At 40.0% G+C, this 12,668-nt stretch overlaps 1 pseudogene; it reads right to left on the reverse strand.

The window, feature by feature from the left end:
• Positions 1 to 10,511: 10,511 nt before the first annotated feature.
• Positions 10,512 to 11,744, reverse strand: LOC142452429 (tubulin beta chain-like; annotated as a pseudogene).
• Between the last annotated feature and the right edge of the window lie 924 nt (positions 11,745 to 12,668).

A 12,668-nucleotide genomic window follows, 5' to 3' on the forward strand; every position in this document is an offset into this window, starting at 1 on the left:
TTAAAAATATCTGAAATGCTGCATTAACTAGTCATTTTTAAATTAACATAAAAATTACATGGTGAGACAAATCTCATTTAGAAATTTATTTCCCTAAACCTGAAATGCATATGATAAAGTAGACTCATGTTTTCAGATTTATTACAGCAAGATTTTAATATTTATAATAACAAAATAAAAGCAACATAAAAAGTCCATCCATAAAGGTGTAGTAAAATTAGTTAAATCCAATGACATACCATGCAATCATCTTACAATGAGCTTGACTTATATGTGCTAAAATGATGAAAAATCTACAAGGTATTATTCAATGGAAAGATTGAATTGATATGGTGATTTGCCTCCAGATTTAAAAAATTTATTTGAAAAAGATTCGGACTAAATAATGTATAAAGAAGAAAAATGTTTCCCCAAATAACCTACCCTTGTGATTGGCATTTCTTAATTTTGGACATATTTCCTTCATGTGTGTGTGTGTGAAAAATTGGATAAATATGAAGCTCTTTTGTCCTTCCTCCCCTTTTCCAGTCACTATTGTCACCTCTTGAAAATTCCTGCTATTCAGAATATATCGGGCTAGTCTATTTTTATACCTCTTCATGCATTTATAAATAACATGAATACAATAGTATTGTTTTGTGTGCCTCTTAAAATTTGCATAAATATTTTTAAAACATTTTATTAGGGGCTCATACAACTCTTATCACAATCCATGCATATACATACATCAATTGTATAAAACACATCTGTACATTCTTTGCCCTAATCATTTTCTTTTTATCTTTTCTTTTTTTACATTTTATTAGGGGTTCATACAACTCTTATCACAATCCACACATATACATACATCAATTGTATAAAGCACATCCGTACATTCTTTGCCCTAATCACTCTCAAAGCATTTGCTCTCCACTTAAGCCCTCTGCATCAGGTCCTCTTTTTTTTCCCCCTCCCTCCAAAACTTGCATAAATATTATGACTTCTTCAACTCACTTTTTTCTTTCTCTGTTGCTCTGTGGCTTGCTTCCCTTATTTAACATTGTGCTTTTGAGAGTGTGAATGCCAACTGTGCCTTTTGTTAGTTGCGATGTGTGTATGCTGGTTTCTGAATGTCAGTTTGCTGGTAGCACACACACACACAAATTGTTAATAGTATTCACATCTGTAGAAAAGTTTGGAGAAGCATAAAGAGTTAGTTGGATGAGTGAGGGGGCAATGGGGAGGGAGGGGAAAAAAAAAGAGGACCTGATGCAAGGGGCTTAAGTGGAGAGCAAATGCCTTGAGAATGATTGGGGCAGGGAATGTATGGATGTGCTTTATACAATTGATGTATGTATATGTATGGATTGTGGTAAGAGTTGTTTGAGTCCCTAATAAAATGTAAAAGAAGAAAAGAGAAAAAAATGATTAGGGCAAAGACTGTACAGATGTGCTTTATACAATTAATGTATGTATATGTATGAACTGTGAAAAGAATTGTATGAGCCCCAATAAATTGTTAAAAAAAAAGAGTTAGTTGGACTTTTGCTTCTCATTTTAAATCATCTGATGTATTGAAATATCACTATACTAGTTATATTAATAATAATAATAAATGTACGCTATACAGATAGGAAGTTTTATGATAGGAACATAATTTATGACATGTTATGTGACTTGAACCAGGGTCCTTAGGTAGCACATATGAAAGGTACTCACTTGCTATCCTAAAGGTTTGTGGTTTGAACTCACCTGGAGGCACCTTGGAGGAAAAGCTTAGTTATCTGCATATGTAAAGGTGCTAGCCAAGGTAACCCTATGGAGCAGTTGCACTCTATAACACTTGGAATCACCACCAGCCAGAATGAAAAGCATTTGGTTTGGTATTAGTGGGTGAATTAAAGGACTTTTCCTTGGCAGCACCCATGCCATTCAGGTGAAATAAGGCTGTGGAGGATGTTGTAGTGTATTATGGTGAAAGCAGCAAAATATTTAGAGACTTTATAGAGGGGCACTCAGCTAACTGGGCAAAGGAAAAATGAAGGAAACCTGTCCACTAGTATTGCATTAAAGAGGAGTTAAGAAGATTACTGAAAGGTCTACAGGTTATGTGTGTAGACGTGGCACACTGAAATGGAAGTTAGTTGATCTTGTTTCACATCCTCGTTCTGCTACTAACAACATATGTTTTGAACAATGCATATAATTCTATCACTTCAGCTTTTTTACTCCATAAAGTGCAAAGATACAAATTTCTTATTCATTTCTTCAGTAAATGTTTCTTAGACCTCTAGGATACCAGCCACTATATTAGCTAAACTGTAAAGGTAAATGTTATAAATTGAAGTGTGTCCCCACTAAAGTACACACTTATGGATAGGCAATGATTGTCAGTACTATATAATTATCCTTCGTTGTGTGATTTGGTGTAATTATCCTGTGTTTTGTAGTCCTGACTTCTTTGATGTTAATGAGGCAAGATTGGGGGTAATTATGTGTTAATGAACAGGAAACAATCTATAGGGTTTGGTGGCATTTGAGTCAATCCTTTAAAAATGTGGAAGAGATTAAACAAGCAATCTGAGAGCGGAGGGACCTTAATGCCACCAGGAAAGAAGAGTCAGAACTGGAGTCATCTTTGGACCCAGTATCCTTGTACTGTGAACTGACTGGATGCGGGAGAAGACTGACAACCAAGCACATGGAGATTCCCAAGGGTTGCCAACCTTTAAGAGGAGGCAAGGACCATCTACCACAGTCAACAGTGAGAGAAAGTCTTTCCCTAGAGCTGTTGGTGTCCTGCATTCAGACTTGTAGCCCTGGAAATTAATTCTGTTCCACGAGATCTCTTTAAAGTGTTGAAAAACAAGGGTGTTACTGTGAGAACTAAGGTGTGCCTGAACCAAGCCATGGTATTGTCAATTTCCACATCTGCAAGTGGAATTTAAACATTGAATAAGGAAGACTGAAGAAACTATAGTACGGGTGAAGAATATTGAAAGTCCCATGAAGTATCAAAAGAACAAATAGGTCTATCTTAGAAGAAGTACAACCAGAATTCTCCTTAAAGGCAAGGATGGAAAGACTTTATCTCATGTACTACCAGTGCATGGAGAAGACCCCCACTCTTAGTAAAGTAGGGGGACAGTGAAAGAGAGGAAAGCCTCCAATGAGTTAGATGACACAGTGGCAGCAACAGTGGGCTCAGACCCAAGGGCATGTGTGTGGATGGTGCAGGACTGGGCAGGGTTTCGTCCTGTTGTACACAGAGTTGTTGTGAGTCAGAACTGACTGGACAGCATCCAACAACTGCAACAACACCCTAAACTGTGAGAGTATACATCTATTTGTCAAAGCTCTCCATTTGTGATATTTCTGTTATAGCAGCAATAGAAATCAACAATATTAATAGTTTGATCGCTTACTAGTAATCTGTAAACATCAAAGGAGTGTTAACAAATGTGGCTGATTTACACTGATCGATAAACACACAAATGTGAGCTTATATACTCTGTTTAATTAAATTAAAGGTAAATGAATACACAAGAATGTGTTTTTCAAATGGTTAAAGAATGGTCACAAAATAATTATAGGAATTGTTCTTCTGGGGACCTGCTTTTAAACTATTTTGTCAAGCATGTCTTTTCCTAGAGGCCCATTCGAAAGGAGAATTTTTTTATGAAGTTGTGTGTCCACACTCCCAGGCCCTCCGGGTGTAGGTTATTGGCATTCTGCATCTGCTTGACCCAGAGGAAAGACCCTCTGAGCACAGGTTGTCACATCTTGCATCTGCCTATATAATAAAAGGATTTCTTTTAGGGAATATGATTAAATTAGTGCCAGGATAACATCTGTAGGGGCTAAAACAGAAGGAAAGAATGAATTCAGCCTATAGCATTAGATCAATCATTTTATGTTAGGTCCAAAGCCTCAGACCTTAGGGGACTAACTCACCTACTATTTTGTGAAACAAAGATAGGAGCTACTCAACAAGATTGCTATGAGGAGCACTAAATTTTAAAATGTGTGGGTAAATATGTTATCAACATGTTTATATATAAAGCAAAATAAAATTATTATCATTTTTATTTGGGATTGTGGATGACATAGGTAATATGCTTCCCAGAAGTTGCTTCATTCCCAGAATTTATGAATGATACCACAAACCCATTTGGTTTTATGGCTACATGTTGGGCTACTTAACCACAAGGTCAGCACTTTGAAACCACCAACTGCCCTGTGGGAGAAAAATGAAGTTTTCTGCTCCTATAAAGAGTTATAGTCTCAGAAACTCACAGAGGCAATTCTAGCCTGTCTTATAGAATCACTATGATTAGAATCGACTCAGTGGAAATGAGCTTGGTTTTTTTTTATAGTATCAAACTTCAATCTATAAATCACCACTTACTCTCTCATTTGAAGAAGTGCTTCCCTTCCTATAGACTGGATTATGTGACAATTCATAGGCATGGGACATTTAGGAAAACATGAAACTGACAAAATCCAGGAGGGGATTTCAGATCGCCATAAATCAGTAAAATGCATCCACCAGAACCTCAACAGCCCTTATGAGGTTTCCTATAATCTATGCTGGCAAATGATCTACAATCTAGCTCTTCCTGTATGATTCCAAACTGTAATAAATATATTCGCTATGATAATCTAAAAGTTAGCAACCATATTTAATGTCTTCCAAGTTAATTGTTCCAGGGGAATAAAAATTCCCAGTTCAAATATATTTTATAACTCTATCACTGTTATAGAATAGAACTGGCCTTTTGGATTTCTGAGGCATTATGGGAGCAGAAACTCCATCTTTCTCCCATGCAGTGTCTGATGTTAGCAGTCTGATAGTTAGGTTTATTGTGCCAATGAGGTCTTCATAGAAACATGTGTGTGGAGTTTAATCAGGTCGAAGCTTGATTGGAGGCTGACTGTGATTAATGCTTTCTGAGGCCAGCATCCCATCTCTCTCCCTGGTGATCGGACCAGCAGGCTACTGCTTGAGCTAATTTTTTGCCTCAACTGTGTGCTGCACTACCTGTGGGCCAAGCCAACCCATGGACCATATTGCTAGAGTTTGAGGCTCCTTCGAGACCTGCTTCACCACAATGCTAGTGTGTATATAATGTGTCTATCGCTGTGTTCAAGGTCCCATTGGGGCCTAGTTCACTAAGCTCCTGGTTCTACTAACTGTTGCTGCCCTGCCCTGCCGGTCTTGCCTGAGTGCAGACTTCACTTTCTGCTTCCTTGACCTTAGAGTAGGAGCCTGCATGAGTTTAAAGACCTTCAGTATATTAATTATTCCACAAAAGTTAGTTGAACTGAGCTCTCTGTACTGCTGTGTGGACTACTTACGGTAACTGTTATATTCCTTCTTGTATAAATAAATAAACACACACACACACACACAATCACAAGTGTCCTGGTTTTGCATCTCTAGAGAATTCTAAAACAGTCCAATGGAGTAACCCACTATACTACCAGGTTTCTTATATTTTATAGTGACACTTTTATTAAGTCTTAAACAGGACAAAGACAAGATAAAGGCCAAAAAAGGATCCACTTAAATGAGGTCAAACATCAGCATGAGGTCCTAACAGTTTCTGAAGGCTACTTACAGAAAACATGAAAAACAAAGGTCATTTTCACAAAATCTTGATTGATAGAAGATCAATTCATCACAGTCTCAGAAAGTAAATGGGATAGAGGATACGTATACTATTGTTAATTAGATAAGTCTGCAGGGTTGATTCTGACGCCCTCTGGCTATCTTGGTTGGGGAATTACTCACAACCATGCAACCCTGGTACCCCAATTTTCCACCAAGGGCTCACCCAGGCAAGTTCCTGATAGTGAGATTGCTTCCCACTGAGCTGGCTCCACCTGTAAACTGTAGCTTTCGACAAACTTAGTGCTTATAATTTAAGTCCTACCATATAATGACTATGATTAAATTTGTACATCCTTTTCAAAAATAACATAATCATCTTTTTTATTACAAAAAATATTTTTTTACAATTTAGAGTGAAAGAGGCCCAAACATAATTCACTTTTGAAATAGCTTCTTTTTTTCTGTAGACACAGTCAAGACAAGCAATTTCATAACTCAATACAATCAATAGCCTCAGAATAGTTTCCAGTATTCCTATGATGAAATGTTTTAGGCATACATAACAAACTTAACAATGTCTAGTCATTATTTAAATGAGAGACTGGAGTATGCTAACAATTTTGGAGACATTTACATAAAAAGAAATCATTTGAGATTTATGATTATCTAGTCCCCACCAAAAAAAAATCATGAGCTATTCCTCTAGGAAATACACAGAAGCATAAATAGAAATTGGAATGGAATAAACATTTCAAAGACAAAAAAAGGAAATTGTTCTTTGAAGAAGGACAAGTTACCGTGATTTATATAAAAGCTCCAAGTTAGTTTTCGAGAGAGAATTTAATGCCTGTTGGACTCATACTTTGCAAAAATGCTCCACAATGAAATGGTTCTCCTTTTAGATAGTTGGGCCCGGAAATGGTATGGGGAGGAATTCAAAGCCTGAAGGCTAATGACACAGAAAGCAAATCTGTGAGAGAATCCATGGCCAGACCAGCACAATTTTTAGAAACAGAGATTGACTAGTGAAGGGTTCAGTTTGGAAAACACATTGGCTGCACATCAGCCTCTGCCATGGTCAGAGGCGGGACAAAGCTGTGACTGCAGCAGATTTCAGACTGCAGTGATTTCAGGCAAATATCAGCCAAACTGCTTCAGTCAGGAGGTCTGTCTTTTTCTTTGTTTTCCCATTCTTTTTTTTAAAAAAAATCATATTATTAGGGGCTCATAAAACTCTTATCACAATCCATACATATACATACATCAATTGTATAAAGCACATCTGTACATTCATTGCCCTCATCATTCTCAAAACATTTGCTCTCTACCTAAGCCCCTGACATCAGCTCCTCATTTTTCCCTTCCCTCCCTACTCTGCCCTCCCTCATGAACCCTTGATAATTTACAAATTATTATCTTGTCATATCTTGCACTGTCTGACGTCTCCCCTCACCCACTTTTCTGTTGTCCGTCCCCCAGGGAGATCCTTGTAGATCCTTGTAATCGGTTCCCCCTCTCTACTCCACCCTCCCTCCACCCTGCCAGTATCGCCACTCTCACCACTGGTCCTGAGGGATCATCCTTCCTGGGTTCCCTGTGTTTCCAGTTCCTATCTGTACCAGTGCACAGATGTATGTCTTATAGGAATCATTCTCTGATTCTTTGAAGACACACTTTTGGAAGTGTTGCTGTATGTGAAGTCTTAGAATTTTGGAGGGAAAATAAATGGACTTCTTTTGATTTTCATTTCATTGACGGGAAATGCTGCTGAAAGTCTGTTTAACAGTGACGAGACTTCAATGGCATGGTTATTGCACAGCCACACAGATAAAACAGATTTGAAAATTCTCTCAACCTTCAAAGATCTATGAAAACTTTAAGCAAATGTGGACCCAAAAAGATTAACTTCAAATTTCTTCCTTTTTTCTTTTTCTTTTCCGAGTTACCTTTTTTCTGGTGTGATGTACTAGATGAGGTTAAACAATCCCCTAAAAGGACTATAACCAGTCCACCTGATGCTAATAACACACAGTGGAACAGCACTTGCTGTAAAAATTGTTTCAATACAGTCAACCTACAGAAATTATAGAAAAGGTGGTTTACAATATAGTGTAACATAAGAATAATAGCTATTTACATAGAAATTTCACCAAAATTTAATGAATAGTAGTAGGAGAATGAAAAGGGTATTTTGGTTTGCCATTGCTTATAGAGTTCTAGAGAACTTCAGTTGAACTCCTCAGTGGCTCATACAGAGGAAGTGTCAGATACCCTAGGTGAGCCTCTAGCTATACAACTTGTAGCTACATAATCTGGTGTCATTTTGAGACTTGAAAGTGAAGGGGTGGAGTTTGGCCTGTCAACTAGCTTGCAGCTTGATGACCTCACTTGGAGGCACTAGGGAGATAAATAGCTCACTGGAGGTGGGACACACGCTCACTCCCTGCGAGCTATGCTTGCTGACAAGATACATGGAGCTATACTAAAGGCCTGGAGCTGAAGGAGCCACATGGAGACCCCTGCCGGTGCTGAGATGCTTCCAATGCCACTGGATCCACAAGGCTTCCTACCACTGGCCTGTGATCTTCCTGCATTCAGCGTCATTGCATGTGTTGCGTGAGTCTGAAGAGAACTTTATAGATTGACATCAGACATATGGGTTAATATTGGACTTATGGACTTGATCTGGACTGGGTTGGAATGCTTTCTCAATATTCAAGTGCTCTTGTGTATAAATCTCTTTCTTACGCACATATGATGTCTCTGGATTTGTTTCTCTAGTCTACCCGGACTAACATGCAACTAGGCAAGCCCTTCCTGCACAGCTCTCTTTATGAATGCCTTTCTCCTAGCTTCTCCCTCTTTCCTCAGGACTGCATGATTTCACTCAGAGGGGCTGAGTTTGAGACAGAGAGTTTACCTCAAAGAGGTTCCTAAGGAAACCTTAAGATACACTACTACCCAGAATAGGAGATGTTAGTCAAGGCAACTCAAGTCATGGCCACCTTGTATACAACTGGACTCAACATTGTTGGGTCCACTACTAGCTTCATAATTTTGAGGCCATCATTGCAAGTATTAGAATGTAGGGTACTCAGCACATTGGCTTGCATAATTTATCTTAGTTCCCAATTCTAGGGAACGGTTTTGCACATCCCCACACACCACTTATCTCACATTCATACATTACCAGTTGATAACTGGAAGGAAATAAGTGACTAAATAAAAGCTGGCACTGTTTGGAACAAAGAAGTCAGGTTTTTGAATCACTTCTTTTATTGGACTTGATTGTACACTGTTTCCATTGAAGTAGTGATTTTTAATTCCAAACATCCTAATTCACTTAAACTTGTAAGTTGAAAACAGAAATAGCAGAAATTTAAAAAAATATATGTTACAACATCACTTTAATGCACAGGAGAGAAAAAAGTAGTATGCATTAACACTTCCTTTCAGCCATTTCACCACCAACAGTATTTACCAGTAATGGGAAGTTTTGCTTCCATATCCAGGTGAAATAGATAAAAATGGTTCTGATGCACAGTGCTATTTTGCAAAGATGTATATTTATTAAATTGGTTTTGAAAACTTGAGCCTCTGTGGCATAAATCCTCTCTGAAATCGTTTGGGTTATCTCTCAGGCACGTCATATTCCAATTTCTTCATCTGTTTTTGCTTCCCGGGCACAAGTCTGAGCATTTGAGGGTGAATGATTCTCTTTGTGGTTACTGCCTGGGGGGTAGTCATCAGTGCAGCCTGGCACATAGAGCAGCGGTCTCTGTGATGTCTGATCGATGAGCCAGAAGGCTGTGTAAATGGAAGGCAGCTCTTATTTATTTATTTTCCCCTAGTTACTGGTTGGTAATGTGGGGACTTGAGATAAGTGTTTATTTGCTTTTTCTCTGTGGAAGATAACCCATACGGTGGATTCCTTGCGATCACACTGTAGGAAGCGAAAAACAAGATCAGGGAGTTTTGCATCTTTTGATTTGAACAGGAATTTACACCTTGCTTAAGGATTTCTGGAGAGCATATAGTGCAAGAGAAGGGAAAAGGAAGGTTTCTGTAAGGTTTATGCTCTCCACTAAAAGAGGAAACTGGTTCTCATGCACTAATACTGAGGCAGGAGAATTAGTCAGATTTAATCATTATGATAAACGGCTCCCTCAGAAAAATCTTTGAGCTCATGTCCCTTTTATCTCTACACAAGATTGTTGAAAGAATAAGAAATGCTTAAAGACTGATCCTTCAAAGGAAAAAAGCTTAATCATGAAGGTAATACAGTACAATCTTGACCTACATAGTAAGATCTTTGAATTTAGTGTACACCACTAGTGTTAGGCTATTTCCTTTTTTATCATCCTCTGAAATAGCAAAACCTCAATAAAACGCACTGACCTGAAATATTTTCACACTTAATTACAAGTGGCTTCCTGTTCTTTATGTCAGAAACCTCTCGATACTTCAAAGTGTCTTAAAACATTTTTAATGCCTTCAGCCTGCCTTTTAAAAAAATGTGTAGTTGGGGTGAGAGGTATGGAATAGAAAGAAAATATCCATTTTGTTTATTTAATAATTTATGACTAATGAAGCTGACTAAACCTACTAATGATCTGTCCAAACAGCTTTTCCCTCCAACTCTCAATAGAAGTGTGATGAGCTGGTTCAAGTACTTTACCCTTCATGGTCAGTGACTGAGACAAGTAGGAGAAGGTGGCCTAGCAGGGCCAAAATAGCCCCTGACTGGAGCTGACAAAATGAATTCTAAGAGGAAATCAAGGACTCTTTCTATTTTTGTGTTAGGCTGAGTTTTCCAGAGAAACAAAAACAGTGGCATCCATAAATGAAAGAACTTTATATTAAGAAAGAATTTTATATCAAGAAAGCGACCCAGCCCAGTCCAACTCAAGGGTGTGGTTCAGGTGTCTCCGTAGGCCTGGTGAGTGCAGAGTTTTATGGATCCAAGGTCAGTAGGAACATAGCAGGGTGCCACAGCTCCTATGGTCCCTAGGTGGCAAAGGCCACCAACCCCAGAGCCAGATACGAAATCTAGGCAAGCAGGAAGCAGGATGACCGAGCTGTTGCCGATGAATGTAGCTGACATCTTGAGGCCACTGGGCGGGATGTCACACACGGCTGTCTTGACGTTGTTGGGGATGCACTCCACGAAGTAGCTGCTGTTCTTGTTCTGCACGCTGAGCATCTGCTTGTCCACCTCCTTCATGGACATGTGACCCCAGAAGATGGCAGACACAGTCAGGTAGCGCCCATGTCGGGGATCACAGGCAGCCATCAGGTTGGAACATCTGCTGGGTGAGCTCTGGCATGGTCAGAGTACTGTTTGTTGGCTGCCCTGGCTGGTGAGGGGGGCAAAGCCAGGCATGAAGAAGTGTAGCCGCGGGAAGGGCACCATAGCCACGGCCAGTTTGTGGAGGTCTGCATTCAGCTGGCCAGGGAAACGCAGGCAGGCGGTGACCACGCTCATGGTGGCTGACACCAGGTGGCTGAGGTCTCCAAATGTGGGGGTGGTCAGTTTAAGGGTACGGAAGCAAATGTCATATAGGGCCTCATTGTCAATGCAGTAGGTTTCATCTGTGTTCTCCACCAGCTGGTGGACAGACAGGGTGGCATTATAGGGCACAACCGCGGTATCTGACATCTTAGGGGAGGGCACGACACTGAAGATGTTCATGATGCGGTCGGGGTACTCCTCCCTGATCTTGCTGATGAGCAGCGTGCCCATCCCCCAGAGAGTGGATCAACTGGAAGCCTGGAGACAGTCACGGCTCTCAGACTCTTTTCTTACTACGTCCAGAACGGAGTCCACCAGTTCTGCTCCCTCTGTGTAGTGGTCCTTTGCCCAGTTATTGGTGGCACCACTCTGGCCAAAGATGAAGTTGTCAGGCTTGATGATTTGGTCAAATGGCTCAGATCTGACAGAGTCCATGGTGCCAGGCTCCAGATCCACCAGGATGACCCAAGGTACATATATGTTACCAGCAGCTTCATTGTAGTAAACATTGATTCTTTCCAGTTGCAGGTCACTGTCACCATGGTAACTTCCAGTGGGGTCCATACCATGCTCATCACTGCTGGCCTCCCCCAACTTGGCGCCCATCCGGTTGCCGCACTAGCCCGCCTGGATGTGCACGATCTCGGCGGAGCTGAGTCATTGGCCGGTGGGAACAGGCCTGTGGCCTGTTCCGTTTTCCATGAAAATCAGTGAGAGGCTAACTAGAGGGGTCCTGTTCCACCTTGGGCAACAACACAAGTTCACATTGCTTATTTTTAAGACAAGTCCTCACATTTCCTAAATTAGAAATTGATAAGTAATCTTTTTTCTTCTTCATTTGAAATTTTTGCTGTTAGATCATCTTTCCCTAGACTTCACGCTTGTGGCATTCCATTAAGTTTGGACTTCTGCCCTACTGAGATTATGTTCTCAACCTCTCACCTGAAAACTGGAGGAAAATGCTTACCCCTTTTTAACGTTTATTTTCAGTAGTAGAATCTAGTGAGGAGATTCCCAGCAAGGTGGCAGCAAGGCAAACACACAACGCAGATACTCTACCACAAAGACATGAGAAACCAAAGCAATCAGATGCCGATAATAATCTTCAGACCCTGAGTTTCAGGAAAGAGTTTCCCTATGACTAATGGTCAAGTAAATCAGGTTTATCTCAGCTTCTTAAATAATGATAATGATAATAGTGCCTTCCACATAAGTCATGATTCACTGTCTTCTAACCAGGTTACGCACATGATTTAACTTAATTATTATTGTTAGGTGCCATGGAGATGCCTCTGACTCATACTGCTGCTACCTGCAACAGAGCAACACTGTTTCGATTCCCTCCCTCAGACTGTTAGGCTTGAGCCCATTGTTGGAGTCACTGTGTCACTTCACCTGAGGGTCTTCCTCCTTTTCCATGATCTTCCTCTTTACCGAGGAAGTAAACTGAGGTTTTCTGCTCCCGTAAAGATTGACAGACAAAGAACCAAACAAGGGCAGGCTGCCTGTCCAACAATTGGGTCACTATGAGTCAGAATCAACTTGATGGCAATGAGGGTTTTT

Source organism: Tenrec ecaudatus, chromosome 7 (genome assembly GCF_050624435.1).
Source record: "Tenrec ecaudatus isolate mTenEca1 chromosome 7, mTenEca1.hap1, whole genome shotgun sequence".
Classification (NCBI taxonomy): domain Eukaryota; kingdom Metazoa; phylum Chordata; class Mammalia; order Afrosoricida; family Tenrecidae; genus Tenrec; species Tenrec ecaudatus.